Source organism: Anabrus simplex, chromosome 13 (assembly GCF_040414725.1).
Source record: "Anabrus simplex isolate iqAnaSimp1 chromosome 13, ASM4041472v1, whole genome shotgun sequence".
Taxonomy (NCBI): Eukaryota; Metazoa; Arthropoda; class Insecta; order Orthoptera; family Tettigoniidae; genus Anabrus; species Anabrus simplex.
In genome coordinates this window covers 101,159,559-101,181,238 of record NC_090277.1, presented here as the reverse complement: position 1 = coordinate 101,181,238, position 21,680 = coordinate 101,159,559, and the positions used below count along the sequence as shown (strand labels likewise).

The window sequence follows — 21,680 nt, the reverse complement described above, 5'->3', positions numbered from 1 at the left end:
TCACATGGTGCAGGGCTTTCTATTTGAAGCCCATGGGGTGACCTGTACTCTTGGCATGATAATGATGTGGCAGGAGGAAGGTGAAACCTGGTGTTGGCACATGGTACATACCCTACTCCTGTCGAATTACACCAAGCAGTCTGCTCACGGTATAATGTCCCCATTTGACAGATAAAGCACCATCAACAGCGTCACTCCATATGAACATTGTAGAGAGGTTTGGAATTGAAGCCAGGATTTTAACATACAATTTAGTGATTAGCAATTGTATACCAGCACCTCTCCTACCCTGCTGACTTACAATATAATGTTATTAAGTCCCCACTAACTACTTTTCTGGGGACGTTGAGGTGCCGGAATTTTGTCTCGCAGTTCTTTTACGTACCGGTAAATCTACTGACACAGAGCTGACATACGTGAGCACCTTTAAATATCACCGGACTGAGCCAGGATCGAAATCGAACCTACCAACTTGGGCTCACTGCCTGAATCTCTCAGCCCAGCAAATTGACCAACATTCTGATAATGAAAATTAATGCTATCAACTGGACTCGAACAGACTAACCATGGTGTCATGCCCCATAGATTTGACACTGTAATGATCATAGCCATCAGATGGGCTGGGTAGTGTGGTGTGTCTATAAATAGGAGGAACAGGAGCAGGTTGGAACACCCAGTCCCCGAGTCAAGAGAAATTAATCAGATGCGATTAAAATCTCCCAATCAGGTAAGGAATCTAACCCGGTACTCTATGAACTGAAGGTATTGACAAGGACCATTCAGCCAAGAAGCAAGACGTAATGAACAAATCAATTTCCTACAAGTAATATGAGGTAAGATTTGCATTATTTACCTTCTATAATTATGAAAATTAAGTTGAGACTCTATTCTGCAATTTTAGCAGTCTATATATTTTCCAAAGAGCATTATCCTATTAATTTTGAGATAACAAATGTCAGTATATCATTTTGAAAGTTTAAAGCTATATATTTCTGCTTTCTTGCATTTTTCAAATAGTATTAACGCATTGAGGTCTTGCTCACTTTCATACATTTTAATCCACCGGACTGGCCATTTTTCACTAAATTCTGATTTTAAAATTAAATAGTAGTTTTGAACTAGGGTAATTTTTTATTTCCCTATGGTTATGTAGACAAAAGGTACCCACGAAATGTCACTGTAATATTTGTCCCAAATGGAATATAATAATTCATTTTACTCAAATGAAGTGTAAAATCTGCAGTAAATTAAGAAATAGTACAAAATATTTTACTTGCAGGGAATAATACGGATACATACTTTACTACCTTACAACTATTTTTTTTCTGCTAAGTCGCAGTGCTTCCGTATGTGTTTTGTTTGTCTAACACTTTCGTGTGTGATGTGTTTGCTCGCTGAAATTGTTTGAATTAATTAGGTGTCATTTCCTTCATGTTGCTCATTCGTTTTGTGCCCTAACTCTTTCATTAAATTATATATTTATTGGTCCAGGGATCATGCTATTTTACTGTTTGAACTGCCCGCGCTAGTCATGTGGACAAAGATAATGACAATTCACAGACCTAGCACTCCCATTCATCGGTGCAAGCCCTGGACCTCAAGAGAGAAACAAAAGATGGCATGAACAGCAGAATACAACATAAAGGAGTCCTGTCTATGGCCCATAAGTATGTATACATATTTCTCTAGATATTTTTTAATTTACCGTGGATTTTTCATTTTATTGGTGTAAAAGCAATTTTTATGTTCCATTTGCGACAAATATCACAGTGACATTTTGTGGATACCTTTGGTCTACATAACCTTTCCCTATATTTGAGATCATACTTTCTACTTCATATCTGTAAAAACTGGCATACAACTGATAGATCCCTCACCATCGAATAGTGGACTCAAATGAGTAGGACTTTCACTTTTTTTTAAAGCCAACTTATAACCTTAACTAATAAAATATGGCTGATATTCAGTTTATTTGGTTTTTATGCTATTCAGAATTGTTTGTACAAGAGATAAATCTACATCAGAATTAGTACATATATATTGTGTGTGATCTGTTAGGTCTGTTCAGTTGGTATAAATCACTGTTGCTCAGTCTATGTTTGCATGCGGCCACCATTACGTGTACACTGCTGTTGATGACACAGCTCTGAGACGATTTGAAAGGAAGAATATGATGTGTAAAGCTCTAGTTTGCTGCCATCTATATTTTTTTTCGAGAACTAAATGAACCAAATCTTAAGAGTGCAGTGCCGGTCAATGCACAAAGTACATTTGTTTCACAGTAACAACGATGAAATGCAGAGAGTGTATGCCATGCGGGCTTCATTCTTTGCAATAAATCACACAGCCCATATGGCCTTCGATCTCAATTATTACGAAAACTTTTTCACAGAAGCATTATTTTCTTTTTGGGTAATGGAATTGAAAATGAGGCTGCTCACTCATGTCCATAATTCCGGGCTGCAAAAGCATCTATCTAAATATTGTCTCAGGAGTCGCAAAAAGTTTGGATCGGATCTTATCTATGCTACACACTTGGGAGTCTGTCTGGTGTCAGTGCCATGTATTGTGTGAGTGAAAGTACCGTACCGCACACAAAGTCTAGAAATTCTGAAGAAACCTAGTGTAGGTTTTGGACGGAGCCCTAACTATAGCTCATTCCATGTTAAGAAAACAGTATTGTTCTTATGACAAAAGGGTTGCAATATCGAACGGCTCTGCCCAACGCCATCATGGGTAAATGGTGGCACATAAATTTGTGAAATTCAGTATTGAAGTTCAAGACAAAAAGCCGAAGAAACTAAGCTACAAATTAATATTATGAACTAAAGGGGACAGGAGGTTTACAGGGGCTATTTTTGGTTTGTGCAGAATCTGAAGTAAACTATGACATAAAAAACCTCAGCATTGAAGTGTAAGGCCAATAGGGGGAGAAAATAGACAAACAATTTTTATGGGCTCGAGGGGTACAGGATGCATTTAATTGCATTTAATAAATTTCTCCAGGCAATAAAAGCTAGAAAACAGACGCAACAAATAAATACTGTAGATGACTCTACAAAAGCTCACAGTATTAATGTTAAAGAAAGAAACCATACACGTAAGCTTATCACATAACTCTCTCTCAACACAAGACAATTACACACCGATTTAAAGTGTAAAAACACACACGCAACAAATAAATACTGTAGATGACTTCACTGCAGAAGTGAGCTGCCAGCAGTTCAGACAGCGACTACATGAGTCTTGTAACAGAACACAGAAGAAGGAAAAGGAAGGAAGGAAGGAAGGAAGGAAGGAAGGAAGGAAGACAACAAAGCTGTTTCCGCCATTGTGATTCCACCCTACAAATGTATTTCTGAAAAAGAAAATGTTATTTAGTTATCTTAATAACTTGCGGGCAAAAATGCCTCATACTTTTTATCTATCTTTCATAATACATTACAAAGTGCAGTGTAATATCCCTTAATCACGAGGAATTATGGGTGTCTCAGAAGGGGTGTGTTCACTCCTTGTAGGTCCATAAGAGCAATACTGTTTTCTTAACGTGGAATGAGCTATAGGATGAAATATAATGTTGAAGACTCCACGAACACCCCGTGTCAAAGCCAGAAAAATTAACCAATGAGGGTTAAGATCCCTGACCCAGCTGTGAACTGGACGTGGGACCCCTTGGACAAAGGCCAACAAATCAGACACAGAATTAGACAGGTAAACTTGTATCCTCGTCCTCAGGTGGTGCAGTTTTTTATAGGCTCACCCCCAATGGATGTGAGTTGCACATACCATTTTAACCCTTCAGCGACAAGGAACATTCGAGTTGCAAGTTATAAATTTCATTGTTGTTTTAAATACTCAGAATATATAGATATTTGAGGATTTCCACCCGATCAATACAATTTTTAATCACTCCTTGCGATTAATTATATTAAAAAAAATTGCAGTTCATGTTTCATCTCCTAGGAGACATCTTCAGCTGCTTCATACAGTTAAAATGAGAATAAACATAACAAACATTGGCAACAATATAGTATAGTTACAACTTTTAAGCCCTAGAATCAAACTAATGAGTAGGCACTACGTACATTTTAAAAGATGTTTAGAACAAAATCTGAGCCATAAAATTAGTCTTAAAAATAGAAAAAAAAACATCCGCTATTTCTCCAAGTTACAATATTCACACTTTAAAATCTTCTCTTTAAAGTAAAATTTGTTCTAATGAAACTTATGAACAATGTGTTTTATATTAATCATAAAAAGCACGAATGTTACTTTAAAGATGAGATTTTAAAGTGTGATTATTGTAACTTGAAGAAACAGTGGATGTTTTTTCTATTTTTGAGACTACTTTAATTGTATGACTAAGATTTTGTTCTAAGCATCTATTAAAATGCACTCGGTGCATACTTATTAGTTTGATTCTAGGGCTTAAAAAGGTATAACTATACTATATCATTGCCAATGTCTAATGTGTCTAATGTTTATTCTAATTTAAACTGTATAAAGCAGCTGAATGTGTCTCCCAGGAGATAAAAAAATGTACTGCACATTTTAAAAATAATATTAATTGCCAAAAGTGATTAAAAATTGTACCGAGGATGGAAATCCTCAAATCTCTCTATATTCAGAACATTTGAGTGCCACTTTACCCAGCGGACGGAGGCGACTCAGGTGTGAGCGCTATGAAAATGCAGCGATCCCTTTAAAAATTCACTGTTACAACAGTTTAGCTCAGATTATTTTCAAACGTTTACAGCAGAGACTGAAAAGAAAGTAGTTTACATTCATTGACTTTATATTTACCTTATAGTCTTACTAATGGAGAAGAGACCATCCACATTTGTTACGGAATAGAGGCGACGTTCTTATATTTGCATGGGTTGTTTCACAATGCAATAAAAACTAGGGTAATCGTTGTCTTGGGAACTTTGAGTGGAAGAACTGGGAACAAGAGATCAAAGATTCATTTAGCACAAATTTCAGATTAATCGGACAGTTAGTTCATGAGAAACAGGGCAAGTACTTTGGCGTGCATCATCATCCATTACTGGAAATTGCACACCATGCGCTCTCATTCCGTATGTTGTCCGTCCACTCTCGCTCTCGTCAGTTCTGTCTGGTGTAGTGCTGTTATTGTCTGACTTATAAAAACCTCATTACTTTTCTTTTATTCCCAACTGCACCGTGCCATCCTTCTGCAAACAATATCATAATTCAAAGTGACAACAAGACAAGTAATTATGGGTCATAAGAGGTTCCAAGGTGTTGACATCATTTGGTGAGGATTCCTATGATTCTTTCAACACTCATATCAGTGAAAACTTATAACATCAATCTACACAAGGAAACGTTGTGTAGTGATATATACATCCACCAGAATGCAGCAGAAATTTAAATCTATTTGCTCTGAAGTGGAAAGAGATTAATTTCAAACTCTATAGGAAGAAAAGCGAGACACTGGTTTGATAATGATGATGCTAGTTGTTGTTTAAACGGGCCTAACATCTAGGTCATTGGCCCCTAACGGTACGAAATGAGACGAAATATAACGACAATTTAAAAGTTCAAAAACCATCCACAGACCAGAATTAAAAACGTGATGACGAAGAATGAATGGATGGATATGAATTTAAAACAATCAGTGGATCCGACCCGCAATGCCCCACATTCCCAGAAACTAGCATTAAACAATAGTATTACTGACCAAGGGACTACTTCTAAAGCACAATACTGAATCAATCATGCTTGTTGTCTAAAGGGGTCCAAAATCCAGGTCATCGGCCTCTCATAATGGTACAAATCGCTAGTAAAGTACAACCATGGTATTTGTCATGTTGCGGTACTAATTAAAAGTAGCGTAGACTCATGGTATTCCACACATTATGGTACTACTCACAGGTAAAGTAATGCGCACATGTAACACAGACCTATGGTGTTTCTCACATTGCGGTACCATTTACAGGCAACGCAGACCCATGGTGTTCCTCACATAGGTGTACTAATTACAGGGACTCGTACTATCCCGTGGTGTTCCTCACAGAGTGGGTACTAATCATAGGCAAGGCAGACATATAGTGCCGTTCATATAGTGGTACTAATCGCAGGTACTGTTGATGATGATGATGCTTGTTGTTGAAAGGGGCCTAACATCGAAGGTTATCGGCCCCTAATGGTACGAAATGAAATAACAAAAATTTTAAAGGCAACCACTGAGAAAAATAAAAAATGTCATGAAGAATGAATGGATGGACAGGAACCCAACAAAACACAAAACAAAAACTAACAAAAACCAGTGGATCAGACTCTAAACAGACCGAAAATAACATTATTACCGACCAAGGAACCACTTACAAAGCACAATGATGCTTGGTGTCTAAAGGGGTGCAAAATCCACGTCTAAGGCCCCACAGAATGGTACATGTCGCGAGTAAAATAGAACCATGGTATGTGTCATGTTGGGGTATTAATCAGAAGTAGCGAGGACTCACGGTGTTCCACAAAAGATGGTACTATTCACAAGTATTGCAATACGTACAAGTAACGCAGACCTATGGTGTGTCTCACACAATGGCGCAACTCATAGCCAACGCAAACCGAGAAGGTTCCCCACCTAGGTGTACTAAACACGGGCGCCGGTATTCCCGTGGTGTTCCTCACATAGTGGGTACTAATCACAGGCAACGCAGACCCACGGTGCTGCTCATACAGTGGTACAACTCACAGGCTACGCCCAGACCCGCGGTGTTGCACACATGGGTACGAGGCACGGGTACTGGAATCCACCAGGCCAGGCTTTTACTGCTACTAATCACAAACCTATTTCGTACCGAATTTAGTGGTACTACTCGTAAGTACAGGCAACCTATGGTGTTCCCCGCGTGATGTTACGATTCAAAATTGGTTGCATGGTTCTAATTCAGTCAGCCCTTGGTCGCCCCTTTTAGTCGCCTCTTACGACAGGCAGGGGATACCGCGGGTGTATTCTACATGTGCGTCCCCCACCCACAGGGGGTAGTGTGTTTGGTCCGCGAGAGGTATTTTATTTCCCTCAAGTCCGCCGGCAAGCCGGTTAGGACCCCCCTATCCGCCACCTGGGACGCGCCACGTGGGAGTATCACCTCTCCCCCTGCTACGCCTGCGCAGCAGGTTCGTGGCGCAGGTACTGTAAAACCAACCCTGATTCACACACAGTCGCTACTAATCACAAACCTATTGTGTACCTAACATGGTGGTACTACGCGCAAGTAAAGGCGACCAATGGCGTTCCCCGCATGGTGGTACTAATTATAAGTAGTCTCATGGTTCTAATTCAATCATCCCTTGGTCGCCCCTTTTAGTTGCCTCTTACAACAGGCAGGGGATACAGTGGGTGTATTCTTTGCCTGCATCCCCCACCCACAGGGGGACGTGTGTTTGGTCCACAAGAGCTATTTTATTTTGCTCAAGTCCGCCACCAAGCCGGTTAGGACCCCAAGATCCACCACATAGGAGTATCACCTTTCCCTCTGCTATGCCAGCATATCAGGTTCATGGAAACACTGGTTTGGGCTGATTCATACATAGAAGGAAGGCAGAGATCTTCAGCTTCAAAGATATACAATTTCAATCTCAACAACTTTAAAACTTTAAATGCAAGAACAAAATGAAATTAGCCTTCATGGAGGTCGGCAGCATGTGAAGAAAAGGTCTATACGACATATGGAGGTCAGCGTCAATGGATTAACCACCTACCAACCCTCCTGCCACACTTAAATCTCTAGCAGCACAAGGAATCAAACTGATCATCCGAAGACGACAGTTAATAGCACTAACTGTTACACTACAGGGGCAGAACTCAGTCCGATGATATTCAAAGGTAAAGGTGTTCACCTCTTGTTGGTAGATTTAATAATAATAATAATAATAATAATATTGTTTTTAAGTCCCACTAACTACTTTTGACCGTTTTCTGAGATGCCGAGGTGCCAGAATTTTGTCCCTCAGGAGTTCTTTTACGTGCCAGTAATCTATCAACACAAGGCTGACGTATTTGAGCACATTCAATCAACCCTGCCAAGTTGGGGTCAGAAGGCCAGCACCTTCACCATATGAACCACTCAGCCCAGCCGTCGGTAGATATACCAGCACGTAAAACAACTCCTCCTACGGGAAGTAATACTGACACCTCTGCATCTCCGTAAACTGTAAAAGTAGTTAGTGGGATGTAAAATCAATAACATTATTATGAGATGTATGCACAGTCTGAAACTTCTGCGTGTTAGGTTCAATCCTGGAAGCTGTGATACCAGGTACCATACCCTCAAAGTCTACTAAATTGACCTAACCGGGTCACAAACCTGGAACCCCTTGGACCAAAGGCCAGCCAGCCTAAATGTCTATTTATTTCTATAGTTTAAGGAATAATGCTTGAATTTGGAAAGTTCTCTTTGGAAAGTGCAGTCATTAAATGGATGGTAGTGAATGTATTAAATGAACACGACTGCTCTGCTGTGTTTAGGTTCTTGTAACATATTACTGATCTGCTTGCAGTACATAGGGTCTCTCTTATAAACCCAGATTGAACGCACAGTGTTTGAATTCTGGGCTACGGCAGCTGCAGTATGGGGTGTGCGCCTAGTTCTTGTCCTTACAAGTGATAAGCTTTAAGAGCTTCATTTCAAGTAATACTAATCCCGTATTGACTATAATCAATCAATGAATATTCAAGATAAACTTAAATATTATAATTAAGTGGTCCGCCTATTCAATACAATATATAATTTATTATATCTAGTACATGTTTCACACATGATGCACACTTACCTCGGTAGAAGTGAGTCCTTCTCCGCACATCGGGGCCAATAATAAGGAATAAAATTATATCCATTACCACACAGAACTTTACCATTACGGCCCCCATCTGACTTTAGATTCTGAAGCATTTAAATTTTATTATACCATCTAAGGAATGCTTATTAAGTTTCAACAAATCAATTACCAAGAGATACAAATCAAGTGTGCTATTTACAACAAATGATATTTTAAGATTTTATAAGCAAAACTGGTATTTTCCAAGAACATCAACAAGAGAAATATGGACAACTTAACTGTTTTATCTGTCTTATGACTTACAATTTTAACAAAATTTCGAAGATCTTATTTTAAATGTCAAAAATTTTAAGGTGTCTTTCCAATTTTAATATTTATTTCTGATATATTAATGTTAATTTATTATTAGCTGATGATGTCCCTTAGGGGACAATTAATATACTAGATATAATAAATTATATATTGTATTGAATAAGCAGACCGCTTAATTATAATATTTAAGTTTATCTTGAATAGTCATTGATTAGTTCTTGACCTTGCAAGCAGTCTGCATGTGTTCGACCTGGTAAGCAATAGACGCCAATCTGAATCTCAGCTGTTAACATGGTGAGACAATTATCATTACAACACTGTATTTTCGTATGTAAAAGTTCTGGTTTCATCTTAATGGTCATGTGAACAGTCATAACTCTCACTATTGGTGTGCCGAAAATCTTAACAGTGTTTATGAAGTCCCTCATTACGTTAGGAAGATTGGTGTTTGGTGTGTAAGTGCAAGACAGATAATTAGGCCTATTTTTTTGAGATGATAGTGAATGCAGAGAGGTACCAAGATGACATTTTGACGTTGTTCTTCCATAAGTTAATAGAAGAAGAAAAATCGCGTGGGTGATTTCAACAAGATTCAGCCCTTGCTCAGGTTCCCTTCTTACAATCTCAGAAGAGTGATCAATGCTGGTATATTTCCCCCTCGTACTCCATATCTAACAGCAAGTGATTTTTACTTGTCAGGTAGACCGAAAGAAAACATTACGAATGAAATCAGAAACATTACAGTGGCAGAACTCAAACACGTCAGCCAGAATGTGGTTACCAGATAAAATGCCTGTATAACCCAGAAAAGACAACACTTCCAGCATCTTTTATAAGGTAAGATTTCATATAAGATTGTATACACGCTTCAAAGAGGGCGGCCGCACGCGACACAAGTTTGGGTGAGGCAGTTGCCGTAGTGCAGAGTACAAACACCGTACGTTCGGTGTCAGTTTACAAGAGAGACCTTGTATATGGTAAGTGAAGCAATACATAAAGGTTTGTATTTTGATCAGATATGCCTGTGTAGATTAATATGGTACCCACTCTACGAGACTTTTAATAATAAAATAATAATAATCTGAGAAATTGGCGGGGTTGGGTGGGGGGCAGAAATTCAATACTGTCCCCCAACAGAAAGTGTTGCACTGGGCACGGAGGACAATGCCCTCTTGATCAATACTTATTTATTAAATTTCTTAATAACAGAACCAGTTTAGACTCCTCACAAAGTCATCTTCAGCTGTCTTATACATTTACATTAGATTACATATTCTGTGTTGTGCCTTGCTAATTGAAAAATTGTATTTGACTGACATTAAGTAGTCATGTTTCAGAGTGGTTAGTCCAATGTTCGTATGTTTGAGTTTGTTTGAAGACTTAATACACATATTAAAATGATAACTATTTAAACACATTAAAAAGATCACAATGCATGATAAAACACTTTGCTATGTACATATATACTATTACCGTCCAAGTTTTATGGGTAAACAAGTTCTTAAAATAACTTTGTCATTTTTCGTTATTATAATCATCAGGCTTAAAAAGGCCAGCACCTTTTTTTGAGGTATGAGGGTGTACCTGGAGTGGAAATTCATAGAAGACTTTCAGCACAATATGGGGACAATGTTTTGCCACAGCGAAGTGTTTACCATGGATTAAACAGTTCAAAAGGAGTAGCACGACCGTGAAGGAGGAGGAAAGATCCGGGCGTCCATCCGCAGCCGTAACTGATGCCAATATTGAACAAGTGCGTGATATGATCCTGAATAACAGATAAGTGGCTATTCTGTGAATTTCCGCTCCTGGTACACCCTCAGTCCACAAAAAAAATTTAAAAAAATAAAAATTTAAAAATAAATTATGGAATGCTGTTCTTCCTTGGTGCAAACAGAGAGTAGTGTGGCCATCTTTACGTCACAACAGCGCAAGCTGTACTGATCTGATAACGCTGAAATCTACTACAGAGGTAAACAACGGTGCCATCTAGCGGCTAGTCAACATACAACACCATAGAGCCAACCTAAAGACAATTAGAGCAAAATTGCAGATACTTATTGACTTGCCCTCATACATTTCTAAATATTTAAGTGTGATTTGATAGAATCTGATGATGTTCTTGCAGGAATGAAACATGTCATTCTAATTCAATTAAGTTGTTCCTTTTTCAAGTATAATACAGTTAGGCCTACCATATGTTCTCTTTTTCACATAGTTTAAACATTTATTATTCAAAATTAGTTTCCGCACACTGAAGAACCCAACAGTTATTGACTGAGACGAAACTGAAAAGAGATGGCTTCAGATATTACAAAAAAAAAAAGTTGGTCATACGAGAAAATCAATTTACACACTTTAAGGAAGTAAACGAACAGAGAAGTCTCTTGGAAGAAATGGGAAAACAGGAAAATTAAATACGTAGACCACACATTAAAAGAAGACATAACTGAAGCAAAGTTCAAGGGAAAGACAAAGAAAGATGTATAAAGGTGACAAACAGCAGAATAGGTTTCAAGAGTTATGAAGAACTGAAGTGTGTCAGGGAATAGAAAAGAAAGGTTGCATCGACAAGGCATATGATGATGATCGGTACAATGAAGTACTGTAGCATAGGTGTTCTTTTTACGTACTGATAAATCTATACTAACATGAGGCTAGCAAATTTGAACTGCTTCAAATAGCATCAGATAGTGCTTGAATTAAACCCATCACCTCAGGCTCCCCAGCACTCTACCACGTGAACCACTCAGCTGGTGTTCTTTGTAGACAGTTATCTACGAGATCCTAAGTCTCTTGAGATAAACATGAAACACACTTACAGACCCTGACAATTTTAAACTAAAGTTTATACACATAAAAACTGTTTCATCAAATTTAAAAATACTTTTTTGCCTGCTGCACAAAGTTTTATAATTCGTTTATTACTCTACAGCTATTATACGTAAAGAGAGCTGCCTAGGTGGATCAGTGGTAGAGTGTTTGACTCATGATCCAAAGTTTGCAGGTTTGATCACAACTGAGGTAGTAGATTTTTCAAGGACAGCCTCCATGTCATTGTTAGTGGCATGTTAAAGATCTCTGTTGAAGCACGAAGCACTCAATGTCCCCCGGCAAAATTGAAATTAACCCGGCCACAGTATCCATTCTAGTAGCATTCTGCATTCATAGCAAAATAGCACAATTGGAACGTCAAAATTGGCACGCAGGCTGCCTAGATGACACTTCAGAAGTACTGCATTCCAGCAGCTGAGGCCATGCATTATTTTTTATTATTATTATCATCCAAAACAAAAGAAGAAAATCTTTCACAAATGCATCATGTAGGCCTATGTGATTATAAATCCAATAACAACATTCCTTCATAATTCTTCTCCGCTTGTTGTTTTAAGGGGCCTAACATCGGAGGTCATCGGCCCTAATTCTTCTCCAAATTTACTTTTAGCAACATGCAAGGCAGATAAATATTTACTGAGTTACTTTAAGTATAGACCCATCTTTCAACACGATTAAGGTATTAACAGTTACGGTTACCAAACATCCGCATGAGACAGAACATACCCGTATTTTCATATGATGACCAGCCGTCTGTATTTATTTTTAAAATATTGTGGAACATCTGTATTTTTAGTGATTTTGAGTGGGACTGGTTCATGTTTTCAGCATTGTAATTTCTATTTATCATCTCAAAACTCTTGAAACAATTGAGAAGGCTACAATGCAGCTGACAATTGTTCGAAGGATGGACTGCACTAGCACTTCATATTGTGAGACATCTGTTGCTTTCAGCTACAGTATCTGCACATTATGAACAGTCATCCCCTTGCAGTTCAGATTCCATGTAAAATGGGTGGTCTTCTGACTGTTGTCACAATATAAACATAGACTTACTTCATAGGACTCAAGACAGCTACGATTCTTTTTCCATATCTTCACTAACCAAGCTAACCCCATGGCACTACAGCCCTTAGCCTACCAAGTGACTGCTGTTCAGCTCGAAGGCCTGCAGGACGTGTCAAGTGGTCAGCACAACGAATCCTCTCGGCTGTTATTCTTGGCTTTCTAGACCGAGTCCATATCTTCACATAACATCATAGAAGAGAGGATCGTTTCATTCATATATGCCCAAAGGTTGTGGTTGTACAGTGATACTGTAAAACATTGTTGCTGCAAAATTCAGTTTTTAAAAATGAACCTGCCAACAATTCTTGATTATGTTCTTAACAAATATAATCTCTTAGTGAAAAGCACAGATATATTATAGCCTAAGCTACACTGTAAAATTAATGAAGCATTTAAAGGTAAGGGTAAAGTGAAATCATTGCTCAATTTTTTCAACAGAACGTTTTTTACAAAAACTTGTGTCCTACTTTTCTGTCCTGCTTTCTGAAGCTCCTGCTCTGTTTATATTTTACTTTCTTCAGCCTGAGACCTACTTTCCAATTTTTTGATTTGGTAACTCTATTAACAGCATAACAGACCTTCTTAATATTGCAATACGTATAAACAATACGCTGTAGTTCAGCCAACATATTGTGCACAGAAATATATCCATAAAGCAACAATTAAACATCACTGAATCAAATGTAGAGAATATACAGCAAAATATGACAAAACTGAAGCCAAATGAGTTAAGTATGACAATTAACCCCAGGATGTATTATTTTCCAACATTACACAAGAACATAACCAAACAGCTGATCAAACATTCACGGTATATACATTTCTAGCGCAAACCTTCAGTGCAGATTATTCAGTCTAGGTACAAATACGAATAATAATACGTGGCTGCAACAAAAATACCGAAATATGTGACGAATTCCCAAACTAATTTAAAAAACTAGTAGGCCTACTGTTATACTTAAAACCTAATTTTTGAAACAATATTCTGCATGTTAGCTCAAAAGTCATAATTCTTCACTTGAACGGTGCACCTGGCACAAAGCCAGATCAAAGGGTCTCCAATGTATCGAAATAAACAATCATAACTAGAAAGATCTTAACACAAAAATATTAAAACTCTCTTACCGACCAACAAATTAATGTACGATATTTCACGAAACAAGGAAGTAGCCAACTTGTCAGAAACGGTACCTACATTCAATAAATATGCACATAAATCATTAAGGGAAGTCAAATATCAGCACAAATTCATTTCTTCCGAATGAAATATGAAAAATACTCACATAAATGCAAAATTAACAATTAAAAACGAGGCGAAGGACAAACTATAACAATACCACAATTAAAATCACGGTTAACGACAAATAACACTTTATACAATCTTCTCTCGTCTACTCTGCTCCAGATAAACTATCGTAAACCAACAACCGACGGATGTTCGTCCACGCAACCAAGCTCCGTTACGGTTACGCAGGAGCAACTTTCGTTACGGTGAATATAATGAATTTCATAGATGTCTTATTTGTACCTTTATATTTTTATACCGTTGCCATTTCACAATATTTCTTGTTTGTTTCTTTTTTTCTTGCTATAAAGGAATCGACATAAAATGAACGAGGTAGAAATAATATAGAATGATTAGTGAATCTTTTAACAGCGCGATCTGGTGAGGTGGCAAAACAAAATAGCGACGCCATAATTTAAGGGCCTCCCATGTATTATAGTTTCATCCAGTGATATCAATAGAAAAACTAAGAGCTGAATGGTTTCATTTGTGTGGTCGCGACCATTGATCCATAATAAATGCAGGAGGTGGAGATAACAGTAGCTCTGCTTGATGGAAAACGGTGACTATAGCATTCGCGGTCTGACAGGATAATGTAGGTACGTACAAGATAACTAGAATACTATCGGTGTAAGTATGTCAGTCTATTTCTTACCCGTGTATCATATCTCCTCATGCGAATAAATCACTGAACCTATAAAGATGCATCAGCATTTTAAAATAACACTTATGAATGGACATTTTCAATTTAAACTACTTGATGCTTTCAATGTATAAGGTCGCGTATGTACGTTGGGGATTCAGCCGGAAAGCTTGTTTGATTCTAGACAATTCCCTGTCATAGATAGCCTATGACAGCCTAGCAATGCATAAAGCCAAAGTGGCGTCAAAACCAGAAGACTTACGAATGTAAGCTTTGGGAAAGGATTCTTTCTGATTATATTAGACATGTTTGCTAAATTAATAACTGGTTCGACAGAAGGCAGTTTGGGTTTAGGAAAGGTTATTCCACTGAGGCTCAACTTGTAGGATTCCAGCAAGATACATGAGATATCCTGGATTCAGGAGGTCAGATGGACCTATCTAAGGCATTTGATAGGGTAGATCATGCGAGACTACTGGCGAAAATGAGTGCTATTGGACTAGAAAAGAGAGTGACTGAATGGGTGGCTATATTTTTCTAGAAAACAGAACTCAGAGAATTAGAGTAGGCGAAGCTTTATCTGAGCCTATAATAATTAAGAGGGGAGTTTCTCAAGGCAGTATTATTGGACTATTATGTTTTCTTATATATATCAATGAAAGAAGTGGAATCAGAGATAAGGTTTTTTGCAGGTGATGTTATTCTGTACAGAGTAATAAATAAGTTACAAGATTGTGAGCAACTGCAAAATGACCTCGACAATGTTGTGAGATGGACAGTAGGCAATAGGATAAACGGGGTTAAAAGTCAGATTGTGAGTTTCACAAATAGGAAAAGTCCTCTCAGTTTTAATTACTGCGTTGATGGGGTGAAAGTTCATTCTGATGATCATTGTTAAGTACCTAGGTGTTAATATAAGGAAAGATCTGCATTGGGGTGATCACATAAATGGACACAGATCCCTACACATGGTTATGAGGGTATTTAGGGGTTGTAGTAAGGATATAAAGGAGAGGACATATGAGTCTCTGGCAAGACCCCAACTAGAGTATGTTTCCAGTGTATTGGACACTCACCAGGATTACTTGATTCAAGAATTAGAAAAAACAAACAAACAAACAAAAACAGCTCGATTTTTCTGAGTGATTTCCGACAAAAGAGTAGCGTTACAAAAATGTTGCAAAGTTTGGGCTGGGAAGACTTGGGACGAAGGAGACGAGCTGCTCGACTAAGTGGTATGTTCCAAGCTGTCAGTGGAGAGATGGCGTGGAATGACACCAGTAGACGAATATGTTTGAGTGATGTCTTTAAAAGTAGGGCCGATCGCAATATGAAGATAAAGTTGGGATTCAAGGGAACAAATTGGGGCAAATATTCATTTATAGGTAGGGGAGTTAGGGATTGGAATAACTTACCAAGGGGGATGTTCATTAAATTTCCAATTTCTTTGCGATCATTTGAGAGAAGGCTAGGAAAACAACGGATAGGGAATTTACCACCTGGGCGATTGCTCTAAGTGCAGAGCAGTAGTAATTGATTGAGTGATTGATTGATTGATTGATTGATTGATTGATTGATTGATTGATCGATTGATTGATGTACGGTGAAAAACGAAGATATTACAAGAACCTACTAAAACAAATACGTACTCAATACATCGAGAAAGAAGGTGAAAAAACGCTGAAGAAGCAATAAAGGACCAATATATAGCCATCAGACAAAAAAGGTTATCAAGACCTAGCAACGTAGAGATAGAAACTTGGGAAACACACTTCAATCATATCCTTAACAATGCTAGGAAACAAGCGGCGTACGAAATTGAATACAGCAACCAGCTTGAAACAATATCTCCCATCACCAAAACAGAGGTGTTAAACACTATCAAAGCAACAAAATGCAAAAAAAACCGCTGGACCGGATGTAATAACATCACCACCTTAAAGAATCCGCGCAGCATCTAGCAGAAGTATGGTCCAAACTGTTTAATAAATGCCTAGAATTAGGAAATATTCCCGATGAATGGAGAAAATCAACAATTATAACCCTCTATGAAGGGAAAGGTAAAACCAACGACCCAAACTCATACAGAGGAATCGCTCTGGAAAGCAATATCTTCAAGCTATTAACAAGAATTCTAACCAGCAAGATAGTTGAAGAAATAGACCCCAAAATGGCAGACGAGCAATTTGGATTTAGAAGAGAAAGAGGAACCCTGTATGCAATTCAAAACCTACTCAATGACGTAGAAGAAGCACAATGGCTTCACAAAGGAAAATTTTATGCGGTCTTCATAGACTATACAAAAGCCTTCGACATAATAGACAGGAAAAAAACTAATGTCAAAACTCGAAATTATGATTGGAAATCAAAACCCTCTTACAATTTTAACAATAAATATTCTGGCATGCAACCAGATCACCATAGACGATGCGACCTGCAAAACAAAGGAAATCACCCCAACTAATGCAGTGCAGCAAGGTGATCCCCTCAGCCCCATATTATTCAATATTGCCACCGTGGATGTAACAATAGCAACCAGAGAAAGAGCGAAGGATGCGGTGATCTACATATATGCAGATGACATGGTCCTAGGGTCAACAAAGAAGGAAAAGCTCCAACACGCCTTCTCAGCGCTGGCAGAATGGGCAGGAAATAACAGTATGAAATAAACGGGGCAAAAACTCAACAGATGTTTTTTTTTTTTTGGAAAGGTGGATGAAATGCAGCAAACGATTACGTAGAATATTGCACGCATACGACGAATGACCAGATGTGTGCATTGATTAAATGATTAATCTCTGCATGTGAACATTGCAAATAGCAAATCAGTGCAGATATTTCACAAGTTGCAACAAAGAGACCCCACAGAGAGAAGATATATCCCCTCAACTTGTTTAAAAGTACGTCTTAAGAAGGCCCTCGCTAACAGCCCTCAACAATAAAGTTTATGGTCCCGACTATATGAAACTCTCAGCCGAGCTTTTCCCAGGAGAAAGAGGGCATTGAAATTTGCTACACCTTAATGAGGGACGGAGACAGTCTATGAGACAGAGTTATAGCTGACACCCCTCTGTGAAAATGGTTTAGTCCTTGTTCAAGTACGTCAGTACAGCTGTAGGCAGTTTTCGGCCAATCAGAAAATTACAAAATTAAAACGCCCTGCTTTAGCGGATATATTATTTGTCTTTTGTGATGTGGAGAAGAGAGTTAATGGAAATATACTGTGCTCCAGCCTTGGACAAAATTTTAAGGATTGGTTATGTGATAAATTATTTTATAAGTAAAAAATTATCCGCATTTACTTCGAAAGTTTCTGAAGAATGGTTTCACCCACAAGACTGAGTCTTATGGTGGGAAAGCGCCATCATTCATCAGTAAAATAATCCCAGTGACACTTAGCAATCTGTGGAAAAATGAACGATCATTTCTTATAATTTAGTGCAACGTTAAAACCACACCGATTTTTGAAGTTATAAGAGTTTATTCAGTGAATAATTAACCTACGGACACTTGGAAAATTGACGTCAGGGTGTGATATCACTGCGCCATACCCCTCCCCAAGGACCACTCCAGAGGCGTGGTTTTCAAAATTTACAAAACCAACGGTGGAATCCTACCGAACATCCAGTCTTAGTTTCAATTTCAGAGTCTCCTGTCAAGCTTCAGACGAGATCGCGACGGGCCGCGGAAAGTGAAGTTTTCAAGTGTATCTAAACCCGCCGTTGTATCTGCAGTCGCGGCGAGTATTTCGGTGAGTTAAATTATGGGATGGATCTTGGAGAACTATCAAGATATTACGAGCTAGTGTAGAATATGAACTGTTGGGACACTTAGTATGGTCGCAAAATCGCAGACTTTCCAGTATTGTCACCAATAGTCATTAAAGTGTAAATTTCAGGCTACCCAGATAAACTTTACCATTTTTCAGGGCGATAGCGGCCAGAACATTTATTGCATCAAATGTAGATTTCGTAGTAGGAGTTGCTTAGGAAATTCACAAAACTCAGGACAAAGTAAGCATGGAGTTTTGCGATCAGTAATGTACCCGAAATGATCGACTGGAGTCGGTTGACTAGTTGCACAAATTCAAGGGCAAAGACATCGGGCAAGCATGGCAAGTAACGGGAGAGAGGCAGGCCTGGACGTATCCTTTCTATTCCGGTAGCAGGTGAATGGCATTTTAATCTCCAATGCAAACAAGGAAGGGAAGGGCTAGTAGCAGACAATATGGAAGGTAAACAGCAAGTAGAGCATTTCTGTTTCTAAAGTACAAACGGAAGCCAAACTTTGTGTGTGTCAATTCTGTTATGTTGTATAAAATGTGTCTTAATTTAAGCTTGAAGAATGCGTGTGATTTAACCTACCTGCGAGTGTTATATACTTAAAATGGATCCAATCAGTGTGTGCGAAGTGTTGTGTAATATTATCACCATGTCCAAGATGGATTAATTCAAATCCAAAGCGGGGACTGAGAGGATGCAGCCCACGTTCAACACAAGGTAAAGAACATGTGGTATTTATACCTAATGTAATTAAAATGACGTGAATAACACGTGGTCCGGTTAGGTTATGATTCCATAGTTTTTTATATGTAAATTCGCGTACCTGATGTGGAGTAGAGTCGTGTTTAAATTAGTTTTGTAGCGCAATCCATGATCGAGGCCGAGCAATCAGATTCAACGATCGGGATGTGAATGTTCCGGACTCGACAATACAATCATAATAATAACTCTGAAGTAACAAATAAGTCAAGTTTGAGTCGTTGAATGATGTAAGTCTTCTTTGTTTGTGATTAATCAGATATTTACTTGACCTTAGGATTAATTTAAAGTCCAGATTTATTGCAGGCACACTGGAGGCCATAATAATAATAATAATAATAATAATAATAATAATAATAATAATAATAATAATAATAATAATAATAATAATAATAATAATAATCAGGTAATGTTGAACTGTTGTCAAGTCATTTAAATTCAGCTGAGGTTGTATAATTCAGCAAGCTATTAATGTATCGTTGATGTTGCACTGAATTATATGAATATTTAGGTATAACTGTAATAACAGTCACACGATGAGTTTATGGATTTTCTTGTTGTGCTGATGAACGATTTGAATGCGCGATTTTTTCTTGGTGCATAGTTGTTTTTGGATAGAAGATCATTGGCAGGCAATCATGGTTCTAAGTTCAGGTTTAAGTGAAGAATCGTTGTTGACCAGCTCAGGTTCGACATGTTGAAATATACAGCGATTTATGGAATATGAATGAAATAAGAAAATATGAAAACAAGTATGAAATAACATCCCTGAGATTAACAATTATGAGGTGAAAGAATAGAGTCTTGAGGACCATATCGTGCATATCAAGTGAATGTCGTATTGTGCTTATGAGAACGACAGAATGGATTTGTGAGATCATTTAGCTCATGTGTTATAGAGCGATGCTGCGTAGATGAAATGAGGTAATAATGGGAAATGATAAAAATTAGCTCAAGAGATGTGAGTTTGAGTCTACGGTAAAATAGATATGATAATCATGGACGGAAAATGTTAATTACGCAAATATTAGCAGGGATGATGAGATACTCGGAGATATTCCAAATAGGGGACCGAGTCTGAAGCATGAAATCCGAGCGGGGCTAGCAATGAATTTTGGGTACTTATGTTTTGATTATTGTGGAAGTGTTTTATATCTAGTTTACAGTTTTGGAGTATCAGCCACAGATAACTGTATTATGTAATGTGATTGCCACCAATAGCACCTCAGCGTCTCTAAAGATGCTAATAAATATACATCGGAATGGATTTGATTAACCGTGTACTTAATTCTTGATGTAGGCGAGGATTATGTTCATTATGATAATTATGGATTTACCTTTTATTTTTTATGTTTCATTAACCGTGATTTAAGCCTCATTACATTGAAGGTACGCGGATGTCTGATTATTTAAGTAAAATTTATTGTAGGTGTAGATTTATTAGTGTTTCGACTTTTTCTTTTGTTGAGCACTATGTGGACAGTGCTGTGTATATCTTGTAAATATGAATTTCAAGTGCTGGTTAGTAGGACCACCTGGTATTCACAGTCAAGAAATTGCAGCAAGTTCCTTACGCTTACATAAAGGCACCACAAATAAATAAAGTAGTCACTACTACAAATTTAGGTAAATCAACGTTAAATTCTGCAAATGAACCGACCTTTTGTTGACTGTTATGAAATTAATACAGCAAGTTGATCTAAAAAGATGGAATCTGCCGGCATCAACAATGAAATGTATCACAATTGGTTTGTTTAGGCTAAGAGTAACAAGCGGCAAATGAAACTATGTTAAAAGGCGAGTTCATTTGGCTCATGTAAATACTGAGGCATTTAGCCTATTATTTGTAATGCTTTATCAAGGGCCATCACAGTAATTTAATTTAAGTTGTATTATGGCTGAATAAGTAATTTCTAATATTTAATTTTATTCAAATGTAAACACAGCCTTCTAGATTTCCTTTGAGCCACTGGAGGTGCCACATGGCAAAGTTATATAATTATAAGTGAAATAATATCCAACTGGATGAGTGTTCATGGTTTTCTAAAGCTTATTTTTAACAGTTTTGGTAACTTTTAAGGTTAGTAATTCAAGAGTAGATAGATAAGAAAACCGGTGTGTCGTCTCAGATTATTCTAATTAGTTTAATTAATTCATTAGTTAATTTCATTTGAGTTACTATCTTCAA

General features: G+C 37.8%; 1 pseudogene; it reads right to left on the bottom strand.

The window, feature by feature from the left end:
- The window catches only part of LOC136884968 (CCR4-NOT transcription complex subunit 3 pseudogene), a 48,309-nt pseudogene extending 33,848 nt beyond the window's left edge, over nt 1-14,461 (bottom strand).
- Nucleotides 14,462-21,680: the final 7,219 nt, after the last annotated feature.